The 25,473-nt window shown below is 33.4% G+C and overlaps 1 protein-coding gene and 1 long non-coding RNA gene across 2 annotated transcripts in view; one reads left to right on the top strand and one right to left on the bottom strand.

Annotated features, from left to right (window-relative positions):
• The window catches only part of LOC127839947 (ZZ-type zinc finger-containing protein 3-like), a 432,333-nt gene that overhangs the window by 55,309 nt on the left and 351,551 nt on the right, over positions 1–25,473 (top strand). The window lies entirely within an intron of this gene.
• Positions 10,311–11,633, bottom strand: LOC127837980 (uncharacterized). Its single transcript, XR_008029574.1, has 3 exons — positions 11,512–11,633; positions 10,500–10,596; positions 10,311–10,388 (listed from the first exon to the last, which is right to left on the bottom strand). It is a non-coding gene; the product is annotated as an uncharacterized LOC127837980 (long non-coding RNA).

Raw genomic sequence — 25,473 nt, 5'->3', positions numbered from 1 at the left:
GATGATATACATTTATACATTGTATGTATTATATTGAATAAAAAAAAAGTTTTGCAACAATGCGAACACGGTTAGAATTCTAAGGGAAATATAACAAATGAATGCAAACAAGCATACAGTTGTTTTGTTTAAATCTATTTAAATGATTTTATTATGTTTGCAGGTGACTATGTCACATACCATAACTCAAATTGCATCAATACAACAGGAAGAACTGTATATGAAGCATTGTAATAAAACGTGATTGTTTTACATGTACAGGAATAAAGGACCGGAAAATGTTTTTTTCGTGCATAAAAAGACACACTATAACTTTTTAATCACGTTTTCTGCATATTTGAAAAGCCTGGTTATATGATTAGGGTATAGCTGGTATGCTGGGGATAAGGAGGGCGGCTTCAAACAGATGGTTTATGGTGAAAAATTCATTCCCATTTATGTTAGCCAACATCAATGACACATTGGTTATAGCTAGCTGAATAGTACCCCTAGCTTGGGAATGTACTTATAGCTATTCGAGAGAAGGTCAAAGTCGCGCTCACTAAAATTAGAAAGAAACACTTTTCGATATCTAACTGGAGATTTGACAGAGGTATTGCATTTACATTTTTTTTGTGTTGCTTGCATGAATATACAGCTTTGGGTTGCTTTTGGGGGCAAGTAGAATCGAGTTCTACGTAACTGTTACTTTAACTATACAAAACCTGAAAACATGTGGTTTCCGGTCAGTAAATTTTATTTGCATCGACAAATCTTGATTACACCTGACTTGCGGGGAGACCTATCAAGGGATTGTATTTGAAGTGTGTCGGGTTCAGGTCGATGTAGCTGTTACTTAAATTTTAAATTTCTCATTCACTTGATAACTTTCGTTTGTAAAGAGGTATTGCATTGAAATCGATGTTTACGTAGCTTATATGTATACGCAGCTTGATATTACATTTGGAGCAAGTAAAGTTAAGGTCAAGGTAAATTAGGATTGCATTTGGGACTTGTTGGATCAAGGTCAATGTCACTTCAATTTATAAAAAAAAAAATCCAACACATTTAATTTCGATATTGCAAACAAGATAACAAGAATTTTAGCAATAATGATTCGCAGTCGGAAACAACAAAAAACAAGCATGCAATGCAACCAACTCGTATTTAAAGTTATATATAATAGTAGTCAACAACAAACAAAGTATATAAGTTAGTAAAGTGTCTTGTTAACTTTTCAATTATATGAAGTCGTGTGTTAAAAAAACATTTACAAAATACATATAAAGGAAAAAGGGGATAAAACATCTTCCAATGTGATCAGACAACAACGAATGTGTAGATTGTAATAACAGATGAAAACGGCATAGAAAAACGATGATAGGTTCATATAGATATAGTATATAACACATAGGTCCTACATTTTATTTGAGTAACGGTACGCTTTAACTAGTATTTGTAAACAGTGCTTAAAACTACAACACTCATCAGATTTTAATTCTAAGTTTGTGATACAATAGCATTAAAAAGTTCCCATTCACTGTCAAATGAATCTAACTTATTTTTTAATTGATATTTTTCTCAAGTTATCATATTCGTACTAAGTGTATATCTTTGCTCCTGTTATGCTTGGTATGAATTAATTAATTTTAAATTTGTACAAGTATAATCAAAATATCATTATTCATTATCATTATTATCATGTATGGCTCTAGCATACTTAATTGAATATCCAAGTAGAACGATTGTCATGTTAATGAAAGGAAAAAATTGTTCTGGTAACATTTCATCAATAATTGCTTTTGATATCTGACATTCCCAGAATATATGTTCTTAATTTTCCTCACTTTGTTTGCAAAAATACCATAATGTGTCATCAGTAATTTTCATTTTTATCAAAAGACTATTTGTTCCCTATATTGAAACCACTGTATCTTAACATCACTGGTTATTAAAAAGGGTAGCTCAAATAAGCACTGTCATTCTTTTTCATTAATAATGGTATTGAGATTTGTACACCATTTTGCTTTAACTGATGGTTGTCTATTATTTTTATTTAGAATGGTGTACGGTCTTTTGCACTGGGTTTTTTTCAGTACCAGTTGAAATAATGGGGCGAAAAGGGTTTAATAATTTGCTGGGTATGGCACGATAAACCATATTTTCACAAATTTATAAAATGTTCTTGTCACCGTTGTATAATGAATTAAATGTATGTTCAAATTATGTATTCTATTTATTTCACCAAGAGAGATAAAGGTACCATTTTTGAATGTATCACCTAAACATTAAATTCCAACTACAAACCAAGACCTAATGAAAACACTTTTATTTCCTTTCAATATATTTGGATTATAAAAAAGTGGTTAATAAAAGAAATCGTCTGTGTTTACTTCAAATTTACCAAAATAATGTGAGGAGCTTTTAAAAACATCTACCCAAAAAGGGTTAGAAATTCTGTTAGATATATTTAAAGTATAAAGATAGCTGCAATTCAAGAGTTAATGTGTATCAAAAAAGAGTTTTGTGACTTCGATCCGATTTCCCCTACAGGATATAATTTTTTGTGTAACCATGTAAGTGTCAATGCTGGAATAAATTTATCCGAATTGTTCATTTTTTACCACTTCACTATACTCTTTAACTATTGTTGAAAACTGAATTTTACAAATAAAGCTCAGAACAGAAGATTTTATTGAATTCAACATGTTATAAGTTGGGTTAGGCAATAACATAAACAGGTGTTTGAATAATGACACATTAAGTGTTTTCATAACCACAATCTTTCCACTTGGTGTTAAAAGTCGTCTTTTCCATTTTTAGCGAGGCTGTTTTCGGAGAAAACCCAAGGAATTGTCATAGCCTGCTCGTCGTCCGCCGTCCGCCGTCAGCCGTCCGCCGGCGTCGTGCTAAAACCTTTACATTGGCTCTAAAATCAAAGTTCTTCCACCTACAACATTGAAACTTCATATGTAGATGCACCTTGATGAGTTCTACACGCCACACCCATTTTGGGTCACTTGGTCAAAGGTCAAGGTCACTGTGACCTCTAAAAAAATCTGACAAGCTTTCGCAGCCGAGCGTGGCACTCGTTATGCGGTGCTCTTGTTTCAGAATATTTTTTATTGTGACAATTTTTTAATCATAATCATTTTAAACTTTTTTACAGGTCAACATGAAAATATATTCAAAACATTTTAAAACTGTTGCATCCAATAGTTACCATTTAGTATTTTGAATTAACAACTATATTAGATTTGTCCAATCCATACACCTGTTGTTTTATCAAAATTTACATTAACACCTGAAATATTTTCAAAATCCCGTATGACAGGAAGGGTTACATTTCAGGATTGTTCAGTACCATTTTATTAAATTGTAGTATCGTCCGAAAACTGTGACATTTTATGTTCAGTTCCATTAATGGTTACACCTTTTATATTCTTGGTATAGGGAAAAGGTTAGATAAGTAACCATGATGAGAAACAGCTGATTTAAAAAATTTATATAAAATGAGACACCAACGTTTAATATCTGGACCGAAATTTTAAAAAGTGTATTTTGTACAAAGGGCAACGACAAAGGATCGAACGCCTTTTTCAAATCGATCCGGAGAAGTAAACCTTGGATCTCATTTTATTCAGTATAGTGCATAATGTCATGATTTATCCTTATGTATCTCGTTAATGAAACTAGTCTGGTCGTTAGAAATTAACTTATCCATGAATAGTTTACATCTGTTAGCTATTACTCCAGAGGCAATTTTTTAAATAAGTGTTTAAAAGAGTAATTGGGCGCCAATTTTGTAAAAACAGCTTAGATTTATCACCCTTTGAAATACATGTTATGATACCTTGTGTTTGTGTTAAAGAACTTCCACAATTAAGAGCTTCATTTGAGGATCTGACAACAGAAGTACCAATTATTTTCTAAACCATTTAAAAAAAAATCTGCATTGAAGCCAGAACTGCCTGGGCTTTTATTATTTGACATATTTTTAACACTGTTCAAGCTTCTTCTATAGTTATGATACATTCGATTGAAATTGACGCATTTTAGTTTAATTTTTTAGAGTTTATTCTTTTTACAAAGTTATTAATTCTTAAAAACTACATTTATTTTTTTGCATCTAAAGAGACTGATAATAAGATGCTATTGCATCAAGGATAATCGTTTGGTCGGTTATTTAACTACCTTCTTCGTTTTTAAATTTATATATTTTTGTCCATTGCTTGGTTTTTTTTCTAGGCTGCATATATGTTTAGATTGCTGTTCACATTGTAAGTTAATAATGTAATCATTTTTATTTTTCTTCATAGTAAGACTTCGGATGGAGCTATTGCGCTTAAACTCGCGTATGTCGCTAAAATGCAAATCAAGCTTTGGATTACAAAAGTATTCAAATTAAATTACTATCAAACTAAAGCCAGGTGTGTTTGTTTGTTTTTTCAAATTATGTTATTTTCTTATTGCTATTGACTGAAATATTGATAGCATTTCCGTCACTTAAGCAAAACATCTTCCCTTGCGACCATTTACAATGAGCTGAAACGTGGAAAATTTATGTTTAATTGGGTATTCAAATTCTGAATCAAATTTAAAAAATTCCTCCTGTCTTATTGCAGTTGTGCTGAAATCCGGAACGGCTTTGGAGTTTTCCGCTTGTAACAACAGCCGAATTTAAAAGAACGGGTGTTAAAGCAACTATGGTCTTTAATTATTATTTATTATATTGTTCCTTTTATACTTAAAAGAATTGTTCATATTTGAAAAAAACACCTATAAATGTTAACATTGATGTTTTCCCTATATTGTCGATGGTGATAGATTTGAGTTTCTACCATTAACCATGCATTTCATAAAATGTATGCAAGGTCGAAACATTATTTGCTGCTTAAAATATTATTAAATATTAATTTTGTACTGTCTTATAGACTTCATCGGATGAAATGTTTAATTTTACCAAAATACGCTTAAATAGATTAAATTCCATAAAATCATTGTGTATCCCTCCGTGGTCCGAAATCGAAAGTTGTGCCTATTACTTACAAATTCCTTTCATCTGGTGGCTGGTATAAAATCCAAAGAGCGAAACGATGTTTTTTGAGGGAGTTTGCATTCAGGCAATTTGCTTACTCTAAGACGTAACATAACACGCTTTTCATTGCAATTTTCAAAATTTGACTTTTTGTTGAATTATTACTATTGCACACTAAGAAAAAAGGAACGGAAAAAAAAAAACTTACATTTTACCATTTTTAATAAATACTATGATATTTATTATATTAAATTTCTAACCAAAAGCCTGACCAAGACAATTTATCTCACTCTCGATCTTTTAGGAATCGCTTCAACAATCGGTATCAGTTTTATTAACCCAATGTGTAATTGTCTTCTACGAGCACATTTAAATGATCCAATGGTAATTAATGTTGTTAAATTCGTAATCGATGAAAATATAATATTTATATGAGTTGCTTCCATTGTTTTTGAAAAGGCGACGACAAAACAAAATTTAATGTGAACAAAGTTTCATGTATTGATTCTTTCGAAAATAACACTAATCGAGCATTCAACTTCTGGATATGATTGACAGAAGCCGAATGATAAACGCTGAAGCCAATATGGTATGAAAGATAAAATAGTTAAAGTGAATTCTATCAAGCAAACATGAATGGAATAAGAATGATTGATGCAAACGAACCAGTCACATCTGAATATCGATAATACAATTTATCACATTAAGACTTTTTTTTCAAGGAACTAAATTTACTGACATTATGTCTTTGTGTCCAGTGCGTTACTAATAATCATGAATGGAATGTCAAACATAGACAAAGAACACCATCCTACCAATGGTATTCATCCTATAAAGTCGTTTTTGCATTTATATATATTTCCAGATCTTTAAATACTATGTAAACCTTTAAACGTTCTTATAATAGACAATATTTACTGACAATTTACTTCTCATGTTAAAACTAGTTTCGCAACTGACCAATCTCAATTTATCTAAATTTATTCATGAAGATAAAGCAGTCGTTAGATACGTTTGATTAAAAAGAAAACATATACATTGATATATCGTTGGTATCAAGCATATTGCATCCGATTATTTTTTACGAGGTTTACATTTTTCCAACATCATTGTTATATGGAGATGTTTACAAATTTAGACCAGTCAATGGTTTGAGTGTGATCTTACACAGTTCTTACATACTATATTCACAAATAAAATATTTTTCAACGATCATTTTAAGACTTCATTAAAGTTTCAAATTCCTCTTTATGTATTTGTCTTAATACCTATAGTGCTGGCTGAATTCATTATTCTAGAACGACGCATGTTGTTTTGCAACAAAATTGATAGCGATGAAAAATATATTTTAATCCTGACTTAACATGATTTGTACGATATTTGATCATTTTAAAAAGAGAGGTTTGTATCTGTCGTGTATTTATTCGAATGAATTTTTTAAACCTTCGATAGAGCAAACTCGAAACACATTTTAAAGAGTTTTTAAATCATAATTAATAAATTGATTCATCAAAACAGACCAAAATAAGAAAGCACATATAAAGTTTTGCAACTAATAAAACGACATTTCAGAGAGCATAGTAATACAGCCACACAATACATATACTTTGCATTAAAGCAATTAACAGTGTAAAATTGCGCTTTGGGAAATGGAACATATATTTTCTTCGAAACATATATAAAAAGTATACAATAGCAAGCAGGAGATGTATATATTTAGTACAATGTCCTTTATGCATACTAAGTGATCAACATCCAAACGTAACTATATTGCTGGGCAGCAAATGAAGATTGAATTAGATGCTTAAACCGTTTATTCTAAACCCTACACCATTACATCGTAACAAGGTATTAAATATAGCCTACATCAATGAATTTAATTATGAGAAACAAAGTTTTACGGTATCGACATCAGGGTTATACACTTCAAATCAAGTTGCAAACATTTCTATACACTCGTATCTAAACAGTATAAATAAAGCCTATATTATAGGAATTAAGCAACTCATGCAAACATCAGACGAAACAATTCTTTACAAATGGACACGTTTTCCTAATTGGAAGTAACAACAGTCTATATAACACAGCCCATTATATGGCATTGTAATATTAATAATTCTGATAAAGCCCTTTTTGCTGAACATAGTCCAATATCACATCATAGCAGAACTTGAGCTGCATCTGCAAAAGACAATGTATGTCATTGTATAAATAGAGAACGTTTCATAAAGTGTATTAACATTCATGCCTGAACAGTGTTTCAAATACTTACTCAACAACACAAACAATTCATGTAATTGCACGTGTATCAAGTAAACATACCTTGCTGCGGATGAGAAGACTTTTTCCATACATCATTGTCTTGACTGATAGTAATTTATCTGTTGTAATATGCGATAAATCTCGTTCAATAAAACAGCAAAGACTCCGCATTTCTGGAAATCGACACTGCAAATCATTGATTATCCAAAATAACTCATAATTTTGAATAATACGTTTTTAAACGTTAAAGAGACAAGAGAAATACCTGTACACTTTTACTTTTTAATAGTTAATATATAGGGTTTGTATTCGAAGTAGATTACATGTTTACCAGCAAACTACATTTAAATGTCCGATACATAGCAACTGAAAAGGTGGGTATGCGAGCTTGTTTTTACAAAATAATCTGTCATCTAGCTCTACTAACTTGTCTTGTATCAATATCGGTGTGTCGTCTGTCATTTCGGGCTGCCAAGTGTGCACCGCCTCTATCACCTCAAGCATTGTTTTCCTGCATGTCGGTATATCTACTCCTTTCCACGAAGACAGCACGAAGTGTTTTATGGTTTTGTCGCGACAAGTCTTTTGTTTTGTATTTAAATTAGATATTTAAAAAGTGAAAAATAACAATAATAGAAAACATTTTATAATTGAAATAAATTGTACACGATTAAATTATAATTATCTTCAATTTACCTCCTTTGTCATGGAATAAGTTATTTCAACAAATCCATTGTGTTGTTCCTCTTTGATAACATATGGGCCTTTTGTTGCATGTTCCCTGTCTTTTCTTGCTATTAGTATGTGTTTCTAGGGATGTAAATAGAAAGGCTAATTAATATGTGTATGGAATAAATAACATAAACATAATAAACATAATTGTATTAATTACACGGGTTCTTACTGACGCCTTACGGTGTGATGCAAGGTCAGTAAATTATTTTTGGGCGAGATCGTAGTTCGGCAAAACATACATACACTACCGTGTATCACATCGTGTGGAACTAGGATCAAGACGCGAAACGAATTTATCTGACCGAGTACCATGTCTTCTTCAGAAGTAATATTATAACAGGAGAACAGTAAATTGTGCTTTTTTTAAACACTTCATCTCGTTTCTATAATCGGCGATATTTAACGTTACTTATTGGATGTGAAGAGAAACTGCCATAATATGGAACAAGCCGAACAACACACTGCCAGAACGGCACCTGGCTAAACAGGTATTCTGTACAAGGTTAGAAAATGATGATATATATATTGTTAACGAGAAGAATGAATGGTGTAATATACAGTTGGTGTACATTTGACGCAAACAATAATATATTGCAACAATTAAGCATAAATCTTTTGGGAAAAAAAGTTCCATTTTACCCATCAAACGAGCACAAAAACAACCCCGATATCGTAAAAGGCATGCTTAGATATAGCCAAAAAATGTGTGTATCAAATAACATGTTTTCAATACAAAAGAAATATTACCAGTCCAATGTCATCCGATGCAAGAGCAATCACCGTTAAAGAGCCAAGCTGTTCCAGACGGGACCAATCATACACGTCTTTTCATTGCATGTCTGAGAAATATACTTACATGGCTGTTAAATTTTCACATTTTATTAATAAGTAATCATTCGCATTTAAGCATTATCATGTGAATCTCTACCAAATATGAAAACCTTAAATCGATTGAAGTTTGTATTAGCTCAAATTGCTCATGTTAAGCTCTTGTGATCGACTTTTGTCCATCGTTCGTTGTCCAGCGTGCGTCGTTTGTGGTCTGTCATAAGCATTTATCATGTTAATACCCCAGAGGCAACTTTTATTTTCCCATCTAAATGGCACTTGGCAATCATATTTGCCCTTATGATAACGGATGTCTAAAATGGCTCGGGTTCGGTGAATGACCGCGGGAAGTTTTTCATATGTCTGTTTTTAAACATTGTGAACACTAGGGAAGTCACGTTTTAAATCCAATCTTCATGAAATTTGGTCAGAAGATTTGTTCTTATGATAACTAGGTCGAGTTCGAAAATGGTTTCAGTCTGTTTCAAACATGGCCGCTATGGGACTTTTTTCTTATATGGCTTTAGTAAAACCTTGTTAAACCTTTAGACGTCACATTTGTTTTCAAATCTCCATGGAACTTGGTCGGAACATGTGTTGCAATGCCATCACAGCTGCGTTGAAAAATAGTTCCGGTTTGTTGAAAACCATTGTCCCCAAGGGACAGGGTAGTTTTTTTATACAATTTCAGTGAAACCTTGTTAAAAATCTAGTATTCATATGTATTGTCAAATCTTCACGATACTTGGTCAGACCATTTCTTCTTTTGATATCTTTGCCAAGTTTGAAAATGGTTTTGTTCTGTTAAAAACATGGCTACCAGAGGGCGAGGCGATTTTCCTTATATGGCTATAGTGGACTTTGGTTTACGCTCTGGTGGCTAATGTTATTCCACCATCTTCACTCAACTTAATCATGACATTTGTCTCAATAGAATCTGGGCTTAGTATGGAACTGAATCACGCGGTGTCACAAACTGTGTCACTACGTTAAATCTTAACGAAAATTGTATCAACTATCTAGAGGTCGAATTGTTTGTCCAATCATTCTGAAATTTGTTCAAAACATGAGTTCTTATATAAGATATCTCAGCCAAGTTTGAAAATAAAAAATGTGATCAGAAATTCAATATTTATGTTTAAAGAAATTGCTTGTGTTATTCTTAGAGTAGTTGGGTTCCTTCGGGTCTACGGTTAGCGCCTTAGGGTCCATGAACGTCTTGTTAAAACACTTTTTCTTTTGTTTTTTAATTCAAATTAAATAACCAGATTAAATTGAATACGATGAATTATTCTTTGTATTAAGGTAATGTTTAAAATGCAAATAACAATAACTCGTATGAGTTGGTTCACCTAAACTATCAAATATGCCTCATTAAACATTTACGTTAGTGATCCATTAAAACAATAAAACGGAAACAAAACAACCAGATCATCAATTTATATCAACTTAAATAAATTAGACGGTATGTAGAATTAACTTACAGGGAGATACATTTCAACTGGTGGTTCACTCCTCCTATAAGGTTGGGGTCGATATGCATCTACTGCGATTGAAAAGAAAGATATGTATACTTTATAACTGCACATTAATTGGATATTTAAGAAAAAATATGTTGTTGTTTTTTTTTTCTTCAAAAATACGTAACGCGTCTTACTTTCAGTCACGTGTACCCCAATATTTCCATATTCTGCCTCTTGACTGGCCACTGGTTGCAAATGTCCCTCACGACTTTCAACACTAAGCATACACAACTGAAATTTCAAGTTGTACAGCCCATGTATTGAAAACAAAACTGGAAAATATTTCATTAGCAGGCCGGCGACAAGTTGTATTATTTGTACAATGCCGACGTAGCTCGAAACATTTGCACCATTTAGTAGTCCATATGTTATCGATAAAAATCTTTACATTTATTTACAATATGCTGATATAATTTTTTATAATATCGTGTGTTTGTTTATGTTTGTGCTATTAAGAATTGTATGCGCTTCTTTCACATGATAATGTACGTCTTGTCAGGTAATAAGTTTGTTCATTAGATTGATTAAAAATTGTGTTTCCATAATTGTGCACTGATGAAAAAAAGGCAATTGAATGTACTTTCATAATACCATTAGTGAGTTTTTTGACAATGTATACATTATTAACAACATATATTTACTCGTGTACTGATGTGGTATTAAATGAACAATAAAGCAATGTATTCTACGGCTTGAATAGTTGATGGTCGTTCTATTTAATTAAGCCATAAAAACATAAGTTTCTGTAACATTAAATAACCCTTCAGGTATGATTAAAAGGAAACAGGCATAGACAACTGAATGTAATGAATACGGAAAAAAATTCATTTAGAAATAATACAAGAAACACGTCTACAGACCAAACTCTAGTTTTAAATCGCAGATGAAGAACACGTTTTTGATGTGCTATAGGGTTGCAGTTAATTCATTTTGACACTACTACGAACATAGGCCAACAAATACTTATAATAAAGCAAATTATTTGCCAAATAATACGGAAGTAAATCCTATTTGGAATCGCCAATAATATTGTCAACGCCTAGTCCGGGCAAAACCGTAATTGTTCACGGCAAAGGGGCGGACTTAAAAGGAGTGGACAAGGATTTTGAATAACGGATACTTATTTATTTATATCTTGTTTTTTACTTCGAACTGTTGTTCCACTCGTGTAGTTGTCAAATTATTGTATTTTCCAATCATGAACTGGTGGACACTTTCGAACTGTCTGGTCACCACGTGATGTGTCCCAACAAGAAGAGCTTCCGCCAAGATAGGTGTATTGTTCTTGTATACAGACTGGGCCAGTATTGGTGCACAAAGTTGCAAAAATACAATGAGCATGTGAATGCTCCTTAATCAATCCGTATTAATCTAAAATATATATCAGGTACGTCCTTTATTTATTCTAAACATGTTAATGGCAACACATGTTCAACACCATCGCAGGCGGATATATTTGATAAAAAGATATTCATTGTTTAAAAGTAAATATCGTTTTACCTTTGTTTGGACCATGCTAACCCTTTGTTCGCGCAACGCTTCGACAATCTGTAATGGTCTGACACAGTTTTCAATTTGTGCTTGTGAAATGAGATTGTCGAGAGCAATAAATGTTCCTGTTCGCCTAACACCAGCGCTGAAAATACAATACGCAATCTTCAGCGTGGTTCATCGAATGTTGATTGTAGCATAATTTCGTTTTCTTGCAAACAACCCGTATCTTTACAAATCTAATATCAAATATCGTATTTTTGAATTGATACTAGTTTACCTGCAGTGAACCAGGATTGGTGAAAGATGGTCTTTCTGAGTATCCACCGCTCTCCAGAAGTCAACAAGACACCAGGCCGTGTCAGAAACACCTTTGTCTAGCCACGATTTAAAATGAAACTGCTTGACCATCCTGGTATCATGTCCCTATTGACTCCAATACAGTCAATACATACTTACAAATACCGAAAATATTAAAGTGAAGGAAAACAAACAAAATAATGAATGATCAAATTAATGCTTGCAAATATTAAATACCCGTTTGATACAGCACGTTTGTGTAATGAAATTAAATGACCGCCTTTTGTTGACCGGTTGCAGTAACGATAACGAGGCATGGTATAGGGGAGATAACCCTGTCTTATGGTGAGTTAGGGTTAGGGTTAGGGATCTGGTTAGGTTAAGGTTATGGGTTAAGGCTAACCCCAACCCAAAACCGACCCTTAACCCTAACCCTTACCATAACCCTCTACCCCCCCCCCCCCCATGCGCATTACAATACCATGCCTCGCTCGTTGTCGATGTCCGCTTCCCAATTAAAACATACCTTTGTGATTGTAAATGTCCTGATGTTGTAATCAAGCATCTGCTCGACATCAACGTGCTTGACGTCAATTCGTCCGTACTTGCACACACCGTTCAGCGCATCGGGCCAATATTGCAAGCATTTTATCTGCATTATAATACGTTTTGTAAAGCACTCTTAACTTGTGTTTCATCATACAAGATACAATATCAACGAGTCTTTAGCAGTTTTATACGTTTGTTTTTATTGTCAACATGTATATCAACAATTATCACATATGATGCACTGTTAGTATGCTTATGCTTTGATTTTAAATAAACATGAACTGTAAACAAAACATCAGGTATAATGCAATACCGTTCCTGTTTCAATCAAATTTGTCAGCATCACAATGATGTCCATCCTTTGCTGCCATATCGTTCGCCAGAAGTCATCTAAATTTTTCTCCGTTGCCCCCTTTTTTTACGAGACTTGAAAATATGTGAGTTATACTAGCCGGTGAGTTTAAATTGATAAAATATATTTGCGAAATGTTTTTTTACCAAAAAGAAGAAATTCGCTACACTAAACGAACAAAATTCACGGAATATACTCTGGTATGATGTGTTTGTTTTTTCAATAAATACGATGCTTTACTTACCCTGAGAAGCAATGCATTTCTTTGCCTGTTTAAAGCCCTACATTAAAAAATTTATAATTTAAATATTTAATTACTTTAAGTTTTCTAATTTTCATATTTCAGATTGTTTAATTCATTAACTTATCTTTAAATGTTTAATTGAACACGCGATGTCTGTAACAAACAGTTCAGATGAAAAAAAACATTAAAAAAAACATGAAAAGAAAAACATATTGATGATAAGAATAACACTGATATAACCGAAATAAAACGTTTACGTGTATATAGCTCGCGTTGATATATTCAGATTCTCCATCGAACTCTATCGTCAACGGCACACGGTTATAGTCGTCTGAAAACAATTGAGCGTATGGTATATCCTTAAGAACCAATATGTAATTCGACGAATTTTTGGTCTAAAAATGTACATATATGATTATTGTAAGTGCTTCTGAAACAATGACATTTGAAATGTATATGACGATAGTGTATTTTGAGTCATTTGCCTTTAAAATATTGTGAAACTGGACCTGACGAAATACAAATAAAACTTAACGTACAAGCAAACATCAGCTTGTAGCGATTCCTGCCTTTGTTATCTTCGGAAGATGCTATGTCGTGCTTATGGATATGCCCGCTTCTTAATTTCTTAAATAGAATAATTTTATTGTTACGATGATGTTTAATAATTAAACATATAACTGATTATTAAAAAATTATATTTAAACTATTTTTTACTTTAAATTCGTCTTCAAAGAATGTTGAACCACTTCGCAATTCCTCGTGGATGTAGTCCCAGAGTTTATGATTTTTATTCCACGGCTAAGTGTCTTGAAGCTGTAGTAATCATGGTCATCACTTGGGACGGGATTCTCTTTTTCCAGACAATAAACTGCTGACATCTACAATTTCAGTAGACATTTTAAAAAGATTTTGCAAAGAACAAATGTTATGCTCTATATAACATATTAACATGCTTGTTTATTAAAATTAAACGTTTATTTGCATATTCGTTTACGCCCTATGGTGCTTTCTGATAGTATGTGCCACCTTATATGGGCAATTCGGCGTTCATCGTTTATTTTTCGAAATGTTTATGATGATGTCCACTGCTCGATACGTATTCTTAGTTTCGCTTATACATGTATTCATCTTAAATGAAACATTTTAAGTTATGTGCAGTTATTTTTCAAAAATATGTTCACGTATACTTGTTAAAGCGGCGTTCGCTTTGTCTTCTACGGAGACGATTTTTTCCATCATTAGCCCGATCGAGATGATCAAATCTCGTATAGGAACATGTCTCTATCTTTGCTGATGTAGATATTTTAGTATGACATTCTTTACTGAAATTAAATCAATCATAAGATCTGACAGGAATGATATTGTTTTTAAACAATGGCCTAAATAAAAGTCCGCGACTTGATATTACTTTGTATTGTAACATTATAATATTGTAACATGCAAAAGTAACTTACGCATGTAGCTTTTGCCGCCTGCAATATAAGGTAAATACAGTCATTCCTATTATGATAACAACAGCTGCGACGCAACCGCCAACTATTCAAGCCACGTTTACGGTTCTACTTTCTCCTATCTGTTTGTGTTCTGAAATTGAACACTATATTTATAAATTGGTACTTTACATATGAAACCTGCTTTATATTTTTCTCTCGTGTATGTTCATGCGCGTGTTCTGTGAAGGTAACGAAAAGTTTCGTAAAGCATTCACGGTTAATACTGAAACAATACTTTTTTACGTGTACAGAAACCATTTTCCATCATGAATCCATCGTGGCATTGAAGAGACATTAAGCAGGATCCATTGACGTGATGACACTTGTCGCAGTGACAGTTGATAGGGCAGCTTTGCCGTAGAAACCAGATATACAGGCTGTGTGACAACAATAAAATGAATATAATGCGAATAGTAGTATGCGAAAAGAATTATCTACACACCATGGATTGTCACAGGAGTAAGGAATATTCCTCGACGCCGCAGGTCGTTATATATTTGTAATATTAAATTATGGGGCATGTTTCGACGTAATGGGGCAAGAGGCATGAACTATTATTACATACAAATATGCTGTTTATTTCTTCTCTTGTTTGTCCAAGCAGGAGTTTTGCGAGGAAAAGGCAAGCTTCGCGGAGCATTCACAGTTAATCCTTTAACAATACTTTCTTACGTGTACAGAAACCATTTTCCACCCTGAACCCATCGTGGCATTGAAAAGACCCTGCGCACGATCCATTTACGGGATGGCACGTTTCGCAGTGACAGTTCATAGAGCAGCTTTGTCCGTAGAAGCCGGGTGTACAGGCTGTGTTACAACAATAAAAGGAATATAAATTGAATAGTAGCATGCGATAACAATTTTCTAAACACTAATGATTGTCATATGAGTTAGGATTATCCCTCAACGCCGCAGGTCGTTATATAGTTGTAACATTTAATTTCGGGGCATGTTTTGGCCTAATGGGGCATGAAGCACAGTATATTATTACATACCAATGTATTAAAATTTGTGGACAGAAGTTTTCAGAAGGACAAGATTTGTAAGGTATTTGCTGTACATGTCTATATAAAATACATGACGCTTAAGGTTTTCAGAGTGTTTGTTTAACTTAAGTTAAATGATGTAATAATACATTGTACGATTTTAATATGTTATATATCGAATATACCATGGTCGACCTTTTGTTTTCAGAGATGTTAATTTTTTAAATTATATCTATATGCATTCATTACTAATCATCATAGAACAGCTATTCTAAATGGAAAAAGGGGCAAAAGTTATGTGTTTGTTTTGAAAACCATAAAATCGCACATAAAAAACTTCCTATCTGAAGAAAAATTTAAAAACTTACACTGTGTTGAAAAGTGTACGAGTACTTATGTGGAAACATGTGGCAAAAACTGACGGTAAAACAGACAGAAAATCATATATTAAAACGAAACAACTAGAACTGAGGAAAATTATATGATAACTTATTAAGCGAAAGTAACCAGCTATTTAAACAACACAATTTCACAATTGTAATATCATAATTAATAAAGTGCAATAAGTCAATAATGTGGAGGCTAATGACGATCGAGCACTGCACATTCCCTTAATAAAATGTATATGCCAAAGATGTATCACCAAATCATTATTTTATTTTTGAAGTGAAGGGGTATAATAATGAGCTTAAAACAAATCTCATAGGAACAATTTCGTTACGTTTACGGGCTCATTTATATCTGCGAAATCCATAATACATTATAGTTAAACAGAATGCAACATTATAAACATGCATTTTTGTGGAATTCCAAGGTTGACTTAATTAAATCTAACTTAAATCAGGTTAGTGTTCTTTCAAAATAAGTAATTAGAGCACAACTATTGATTGCATTATTCAAATGTATGTCAACCTACCCACGCTGAAGTTAACACGTGTCGAAAAGGGACGCCATCCCCATTCTGACATTTACCGGAATTTATCAATATAATAATGACATGCTCATTTGCAATCTACGACAAAGATTAATATTTCATACATAAGATAACATTACAAATAATGCAAACTCCATATGAATTAGTAAATATTTTTTAATATTACCAACGCTACAGTTAATGTTAGTCAACCCAGGATCACATTGCTCATCGGGACAGTTACCGGAGACATGGTTACAGTTGGCACCTTGTAGACAATGACACTCTGAGGAGCAGTTCAAACCAAATAACCCTTCTTCACATGCTGTAAAGGTGGAACAAGAGGAAGTAATATTAGTAGCTATACAGTAATAGTTAACAAGGTTAATCTAAAATCATGTATCGAAAACAGTAAGAAGTATGCTTATTATTCAGGTTTTTCGTGCAATTTTATAAACACCGTAGCAACGTTAAAATATAACGTTTAGCTGTCAGCTTTCAAAAAATTTACTCTTTCCAATGCTACAGTTACTATGAACATAAAGAACAGGCCTGAATCACAAGCTTTAACATATTATTATATTATTAATATAGTTTAAATTAAGATTAAAACAGTAAAGGTCTACCCGGCATAACTAAACAACAATGCGAAATACAATTTCAAACTGTTGAAGTATAGAAAAACATTATATTGAGAGACGACGAACCCCCACACAAGTTAACGTCGTAATATTGATCGCGCGTTAAACACGACTTGAACAGAAACCTTTAATATTCCTTATCATAATTATATCTAAATCGCTCGCTAAAAAGTCGAACACGCTTTGTTTACTTGTTTTTACATATTACAAAAACATTACTCCGACATTCGCTGAAATATAAATTATGATAATAAGTAGTGCAAACATATTCACATTTAACCTTTAATATTTTTGACTTTACTAGTCTTAAAATAATACTTCATTGAGTAAATTAGATACGAAACCGCATGTTTTTACATACCTTCGCTACAGTTGCCATGCGTCCATCTAGCTGCACATGTGTTATTGGGGCAGGTACCATCAATATGATGGTAAGTTTCATTGTTGTAACAATGGCATATATAAGAGCAGTTAACACCAAAAGTTCCAGGGCTGCAGGCTGTAATAATGAAATGTCGATTCATCTATACAAAATCAAGTCTGCGACGTGCTTTAACTTCAGTTTTACGTCAAGACAAGAAAGGAAGTTTGTAAGAAAAATGGTTCTTTATTAATAATGAAATACAGATAATTTATAAATGCAAAGTTGTGAACATTATTTCTGATAAAATTTTCATTTGTCAAGTTGATCTTCAACGGTTCTTTTTGGCGTTGTGGTAATTTCTCTCCTTGGAAGAAAGTTTTATTGAAGACAGTGAAACAGAGGAGATCACTTGGTAATTGACATATGGAATACTATACATGTCTTTTTTCTTTACATAAGATAACATTTACAATTATACGATCACCATTTGATTGAGTAAAGCATCGTGGTAGGATTAATCTTGTGTTTAATCTTACCAACCTTACAGTTACTCTTGGTCCACCCAGGCTCACATTGCTTATCGGGACAGTTACCGGAGACATGGTTACACTTGGCACCGTGTAGGCAATGACACTCTGAGGAGCAGTTCAAACCAAATAACCCTTGATCGCATGCTTTAAAGGTGAAACAAGAGGTATATTAGTAGCTATACAGTAAAAGTTAACTAAGTTAATCTTTAATCATGTCACGAAAACAGTAAGAAGTATGTTTGTATGTTATTATACAGGTTTTTCATGCAATTTTATAAACACCGTAGCAACGAACAAATTTAACGTTTGGCTTTCAGATATCAAAAAGATCTTACCAACGCTACAATTACTATTAGTCCAGCCAGGGGCACATTGATCATCTGAACAGTGGCCAGAAACATGGTCACATCTTTCCCCCTGTAGACAATGGCATGGGAAGGATCAGTTGTTACCAAAAAAGCCTTGATCACAGGCTTTGAAAGTCGAACAAAAGAAAATATCTTAGAGAAAATATCATATGTAATAGGCATTTGCAAACACATTTGCTTTGCATTCAACATTATAATACATTGTTTTCGTGCATACACATTATAAAAAACTACATAATTAATCATCTAGCTGCCAAAGAGTGTCAATATTAAATCTTACCAATGCTAAAGTTGCTTTCAGTCCATCCAGGTGCACAAAGGTTACCAGGACAGTGACCAGAACTTTTGTCACAACTTGCTCCGAGCAAGCAATGACAACGGGAGGAGCAGTTCTTACCAAACATGTCTGTATCAGCTGTGATAGTCGAAGTAAAGATATTATTATAATAGATTAGTTGAGGAAATGACAACAGTATTACATGAGAAAGTATATTTGCATTCATGATTTACCTGAACAATGAACGTAAACGGCTTTTTCTATAACACATGCTAATACATGCCCTTATTTATAATTTAGCTGGCGCCAATCGTCAATTAAACTCTTACCTACGTTGCAGTAACTTTTGGTCCATCCAGGTTCACATAGACCATCAAGACAGTGGCCCAAAACATTGTCAAAACTTGAACCGTTGTTACAATGGCATGCATATGAGCAGTTCTCACCAAAGAGCCCTTGATTGCAGGCTATAAAATATTATACTTACAAATATTAGTAGCGATTAAGCAATAGTTGTTGAAACAGTTTACCCTGAACTTTGAATAGAAGCAGAAAAAATGAGTATTTGTACCGTAAGAAAAACATGTATTGGTAGTACAACTATAATCTAACGAAATAATAGAGATTGAGCATTTTAAAGTTGTACCCACTGTAAGTCCATGCATGAAGTTGCAATCTATAACAAAACTATTTACTCTCGCTACACACTATTATGAACACAAACATCAGCCCTAAAGACGACACATATCGCAAATTGCGATCTTATCTACGCTACAGTTAAATTGAATCCACCCAGGCGCACATATACCGTTGGGACAGCGGCCAAAAACAGGCTCACAATCGTTCCCTTTTGGGCAATGACAGGGGAAGACACAGTTCAAACCGAACATGCTTGGATCACAAGCTGTGAAAGATTATTTTAATATTAATATATTCTCAATTAAGGTTTAAACTGTACAAGTCTACTCGACAAAACTTAACATCCATGCGAAATACAGTTCGAAGCTAATGTTAAAGTATAGACACTGTTTCGACGTGTGCAAAAATGATATTGAGAGACGAACCCCCAAAAAGTTATCGTCGTAATATTGATCGCGCGTTAAACACGACTTTAACAGAGAACTTGAATGCCGTATTATTATTATATCTAAATCGCTCGCTAAACAGTCGAAAACGCTTATTTTACTTGTTTTTGCATATTAAACAAACAGTACCCCGACAATCGCTGAAATATAAATCTTTCTAATAAATAGTGCATAAATATTCACATTTAATATTTAATATGTTTGACTTTACTAGTCTTAGAATAATATTATATCGAGTCAATTAGATAAGATAGCGCATGTTTTTACATACCTTCGCTACAGCTGTCATGCTTCCATCCAGCTGCACATGTGTTATTGGGACAGGTACCATCAATATGATGGCATGTTTTATTGTTACAATGACATATATATGAGCAGTTAACACCGAAAGTACCTGGGTTGCAGGCTGCAATCATAAACTTCGATTCAGCTATACAAAATCAAAGCGTTGAACACTGGAAGATTGCGACTTGCTATAACTATAGTTGTACATCAAGCCAATATATAAGGACATTTTCGAGAAAAATGGTTCTTCATGAATAATGAAATACATGTAATTTATAAATGCAAAGTTGTTAACATTATTTCTGATAACTTGTCAAATTGATCTTCAACGGTTCTGGTTGGCAGTGTATTAATTTCTCTCCCTGGATAGTAATATTGAAGACGGTGAAACAGAGGAGATCACTTGTTAATTGACATCGAATTCTATACATGTCTTTGATAGCTGTACTAATGACTCCGCTTGTCGCAGCAGTCTAAAACGATCAGTTTATCTTGTAAGAACAGTTGCGAAATAGTTATGACCTATTTGGTATTATTTTATTTTTGGTAAACTGATTTTGATGAATTGATTTCAATCGATTATCTCATCGAAAATTCCATAAAACTCAATACATTTTAAGAGTCAATCAGTGTCAATCTGTGGCAATCTTTCTAATGATATCATTATTCTTTTTTTCATTACAGGCAAATCCTTTCCAGCCGTTTTTACATACCGCAGTCATACATGTGCCAGTTACACTTTCACATGAACCCAAAAGGCAATTACACTTTTTGGAACAGTTTGTACTGCACTTTTCGGGTAGACAGTCTGGAAAAAATGCATTTTGAATAGTTTAAAACATGGTGTTAATAATAATTACTAAGAACACCATTATATTAAAATAACTATTGTGACATATGCGGCAAACGTCAAAAAACATAGCCCGACTATATGATTGTGATGAAAAATAATTGAATTTATAGTTGGACGCATAGAGCAAACAACAAAACAGTAGAATATAGAAATGTTTCATTAAGGCAGGAATAATCTCACGTTCCGCATTGCCTGAGATGTTGAAACAAGAAATGTCTTATTAGCAAGACCATTGGCACACAAGGCCGGTAAATGAAGTTCAAACAAAAATAAGTGAAATAGTAGCTTATGGTTGGTGAGATGTCTCTGAACTTACCAAATGCAAGTTAATGATTTACCTATTCGGGTCCATTGGCGAAAAATATATTTAACATTCCATCAAATACTGATTAAGGTCAATTATGGTAATACAGAAATGCCGAAAAGCAGCATAAGGAGGTAAATTTACACGCCGGTTTATATGATTGTACAGTTTCAGCAACCTGACAGCAAATTGATATTAGTTATGCACGACACAATGGGTCATGGTGCGAACCAACAATTTAAATTTTTGCATAGCGCGACAGATGTAAAAATCACATAACATTGGGCAATAATTTCGATTGTGACGAAAATCGGCGAACCAAAATATGGCGATGTCCAAGTTCAAATGCTATTAAATGTGTTTTAAATTGATATAAAAAATGGAATGGGCAGACGGAAGCGTCCCTATTCTTAAGGAAAAATCAATATGCCCCATCTAAGAAGGGGGGGGGGGGCAAAAAGCAACGATGATAAGAAGTACACATTCAACCACCTTGAAGTTAACATTGCTTTAACATTTGAGAACAAAACACGTACAGAATAACGATGTTATGCTCAATCGAGTTACGGTTTTGTTTCCTGTATTCAATATTTTTTTCTATAATTAGCCTTTTATGACATGTATACGTATTCATACATTTTATTTCCTGGTTTATTTGTGTAAAAAAAAATTAATATGCAATTCGAATATAAACCATGATTTTGATTGCATTTATATGCGAATAGTATCCTAAGCGCAAAAGCCATGTTGACATTTGTGTACATACACATATAATAGATTGCAAATTTAACAAGACCAAAATTGATATCGTATTCAGGAGACCTGTTTTAACGTTCACGTTCTTAAAAACGATAAAAAGCCTACTAAGCAAATGTATCCATAATACCCGCGTAGCTATGTTTTCAACGACTTGAAATAATCGCGAGTTAAGCAAAATATATCATTAAATAAATGTAGGCAATCTTACCGTATCCTCGTTTGACAATGCAAATTCAATATTATATAGCCAGATATTAGAAAAAGATAACTCTGCACTGTAATTGTTTCGGGATTATATCACTTCTTTGCAAGTCGGTATCAACGATAAAATTATCACGTTTCCGATCTCGACGTCACGTCAATCCACACCACATTTCGGTTATTGAAAAAAAGAAAGATAAAAAGGTTCCATTATTGATATCATTCGAAAACACTCAGCGTCGAAACACTTAACCTGCTTGTCGGTATATCATAATCGCGCATATTGTCGTATATGGATATGATGTCATGCCACCCCGAAACTCGTACAGCATATACTTCGCGTGGGGGAGCCAGTACCGGCATAACAAAAGACCGGTTTTGCAAATGGACGCTTGGGCCAGAAGTGATTGATCATGTCTTCCCAGTAACAATGTGATGTTTTTAAAACTGACTAAAAGCTGCCAAAAAATATATAAACGTACATGTGCGGCGTTTATGAAGGTTATCTTGATTTTATTAGATAATAATTAGTTGTTTAAATAATCTTTGTTTCTTGCTATAATCAAAATAACTTCATGTTATACAAAGCTCATATCATTATAAATACCGTCGTTTAACAGTATCTATTAAACACGGAAAAGTATTTATTTTAGCTGGAAATAGTAACACAATCTACATTTGATGTTACAATCGCCAGTTACCTAAAGCGTTAGTGCTGATGTTTATACCACTATGGAGGTTGACGAATGTATGATAATCGTTGTGACATTATTCGAAATTGTGCAGAACCTCGGTAACGAGGAAATAATTTATGTGATAAAACAACGTAATGGAGGAAAGCAAGGTGACGGACTTGTTTTTAATGGATCTCCATGTCTTGAATGTATTTTGAACACAATATTTTCAAAATAATGCACAATCCGACGGACGCTTCTCAATTCGATGAAATGTTACAAAAGCTGCAATGGGCGAAACTAAAAATGCAATTTACGAAATCATCATTGACCCGGACGCTATTAATAGAACAAAACCATAGTGCAATCATGAAACAAACGTTTACACGTAGAAATGCTAGTATGCCAGCTGATATTACGCATGAATATTATGGCACAATCACTTTGCCCAGCCAATGTCCTGTTAGTACAAACACATGCTAAAAAGCGGATGTTTTTCAGGCAACATGAAATAGTGAATTTTTTTTTACAGAAATGCTGGAACGACAAGAAGGGCGACCAAAGCAGTTATTGATTAATTCAATGTATGAAAGTCCAGCTATTTAAATCTGTAAATGACCCAACTGTACCGCAGTAAAAGGTTAAATAGATTGAAAGTTTGTTTTCAGGACTAGCTCAGCTGTTTTATAACTAGTTTTGCGCTCCGCTAATATCATTATTTCGCACGATAAAACTCGGCTTCCGTTTACTTATGGTTAGGATTAGGGTTATGGATAGGCTCGACAAGCCTTATGTGACACGAACGACTGTTTTATAAGCTATATCCATCAAATAACGACCTTATATAAATACTGTTGACAGCAATACGTCAATTAACGTACGCCATATTTACCGCAACACACAAATCGTGTCGAATACCAAGAATTGTTTTCCGGTAAATTAGTGTTCTCGCCCGAGAGGAAAGAGGTCACCGCGCGTTACCTCGCATACATCTATGGGCTTATAAGCGAGATTATGAAATGTTGAAATAGTATATATCTATTAAGTAAAATACTTGTGTGCTCCGACAGTTGCAGACAACATGGATCTTTAGGCATTTTGCAAAAAAAATAAACTAGATGAAATGCTTTATATTCGATTCAATTATTAAAAAGTGTTTTTTTTATAAAGTCGAATCAACGTGCAGCCGTTGCGTGTTGTGAGCACGGCCATCAATTCAAACAGCCAACATTTACGATCCCGTACCTATAGCAGATAAAGTCACACACCTGTTTATACATGTAACAGTGTGTTTTCGAAAAAGGAGCTTGTACATGAGGCATGCAATAAGCTCCATAGGACAAACTGTGACTTGAGCATAGCAACAGATACTTTAAATGCCAAAACATAAATGACGATAATTATATAGATCATCCGCTCTGCCCAAAGCCTGATATGAATGTGACCAATGCAGTAACTGCAGTACCAACGCTTTCTTAAAACAAGAAGCCGCGAATAGATTTATGCAGGAATTCAATACAAGTATATCAAAATTATCTGCCTGTGTACAGCGAACACCACTTCAATTGCAATGCTGGTGAAAAGTTAAAGTTCATAGGCCAGGTTTACTGATTTTTACCTTAGTATCAAGTAAAGGAACACTTTATTGCTTCAAGAATTCGGACAAAGTACATGTTTAGTTCCAGATGTTAAAAGATTATTACAATTTCTATGAATGTCTTAATGATTGCGTATTCTCGGGATTCTTTCCACCGAAGAAAACAAAGATCGTGGATAACGCAGACAGTGATAAATAAAAATTGTGTGACTTCAGAGTCACAATCTCGTGTAAAGTTGATATAATCACAGAAATTCTCAACAGACGTAGGCTAAGTTAAAATCCAAGCCTTTGGTCTTTATAAGGAAATACTTAATAACATCAGAGTAAAGAAGTGTTCTCCATACAATTACTGCGAGATTAATATAACTGTGCGTTGCATTTGTTTCTGTTATTCTTATTAAGAAGCGCTCAAAGCTGTAATGGGAGGGTGTTTAACATGCCTCTTCAGTTCTATCCGATTATAGTCATTGATTCATTGTAATCAACGCTTACGATAAAATCGTTATATTTCTGAATTGAGCTCAAGCAATAAGGATGCAGGTTTTTTTGTTATATATATATAACTTTGACATTATAATTACGATAAGAACTGATGAATGCATCCGTTACATACTAGTATTAGTATCCCTATTTCAAACGTTGAAGCTGAGCTGCATGGTTACTGTTAGTGACATGCTTTGATTTTAATATGAATGCACTGTTTGGATTTGATCATTTAGGTAAATTAAAATATTTAATACATATAAATAGTTCAATTATGTTTTACTAATTATATATATATATATATTATATATATATATATATATATATATATATAGATATATATATATAATATA

This window comes from Dreissena polymorpha, chromosome 7 (genome assembly GCF_020536995.1).
Source record: "Dreissena polymorpha isolate Duluth1 chromosome 7, UMN_Dpol_1.0, whole genome shotgun sequence".
Lineage (NCBI taxonomy): Eukaryota > Metazoa > Mollusca > Bivalvia > Myida > Dreissenidae > Dreissena > Dreissena polymorpha.
Note: the sequence above shows the minus strand (reverse complement) of the source record. Positions and strands in the feature narration are given on the sequence as shown.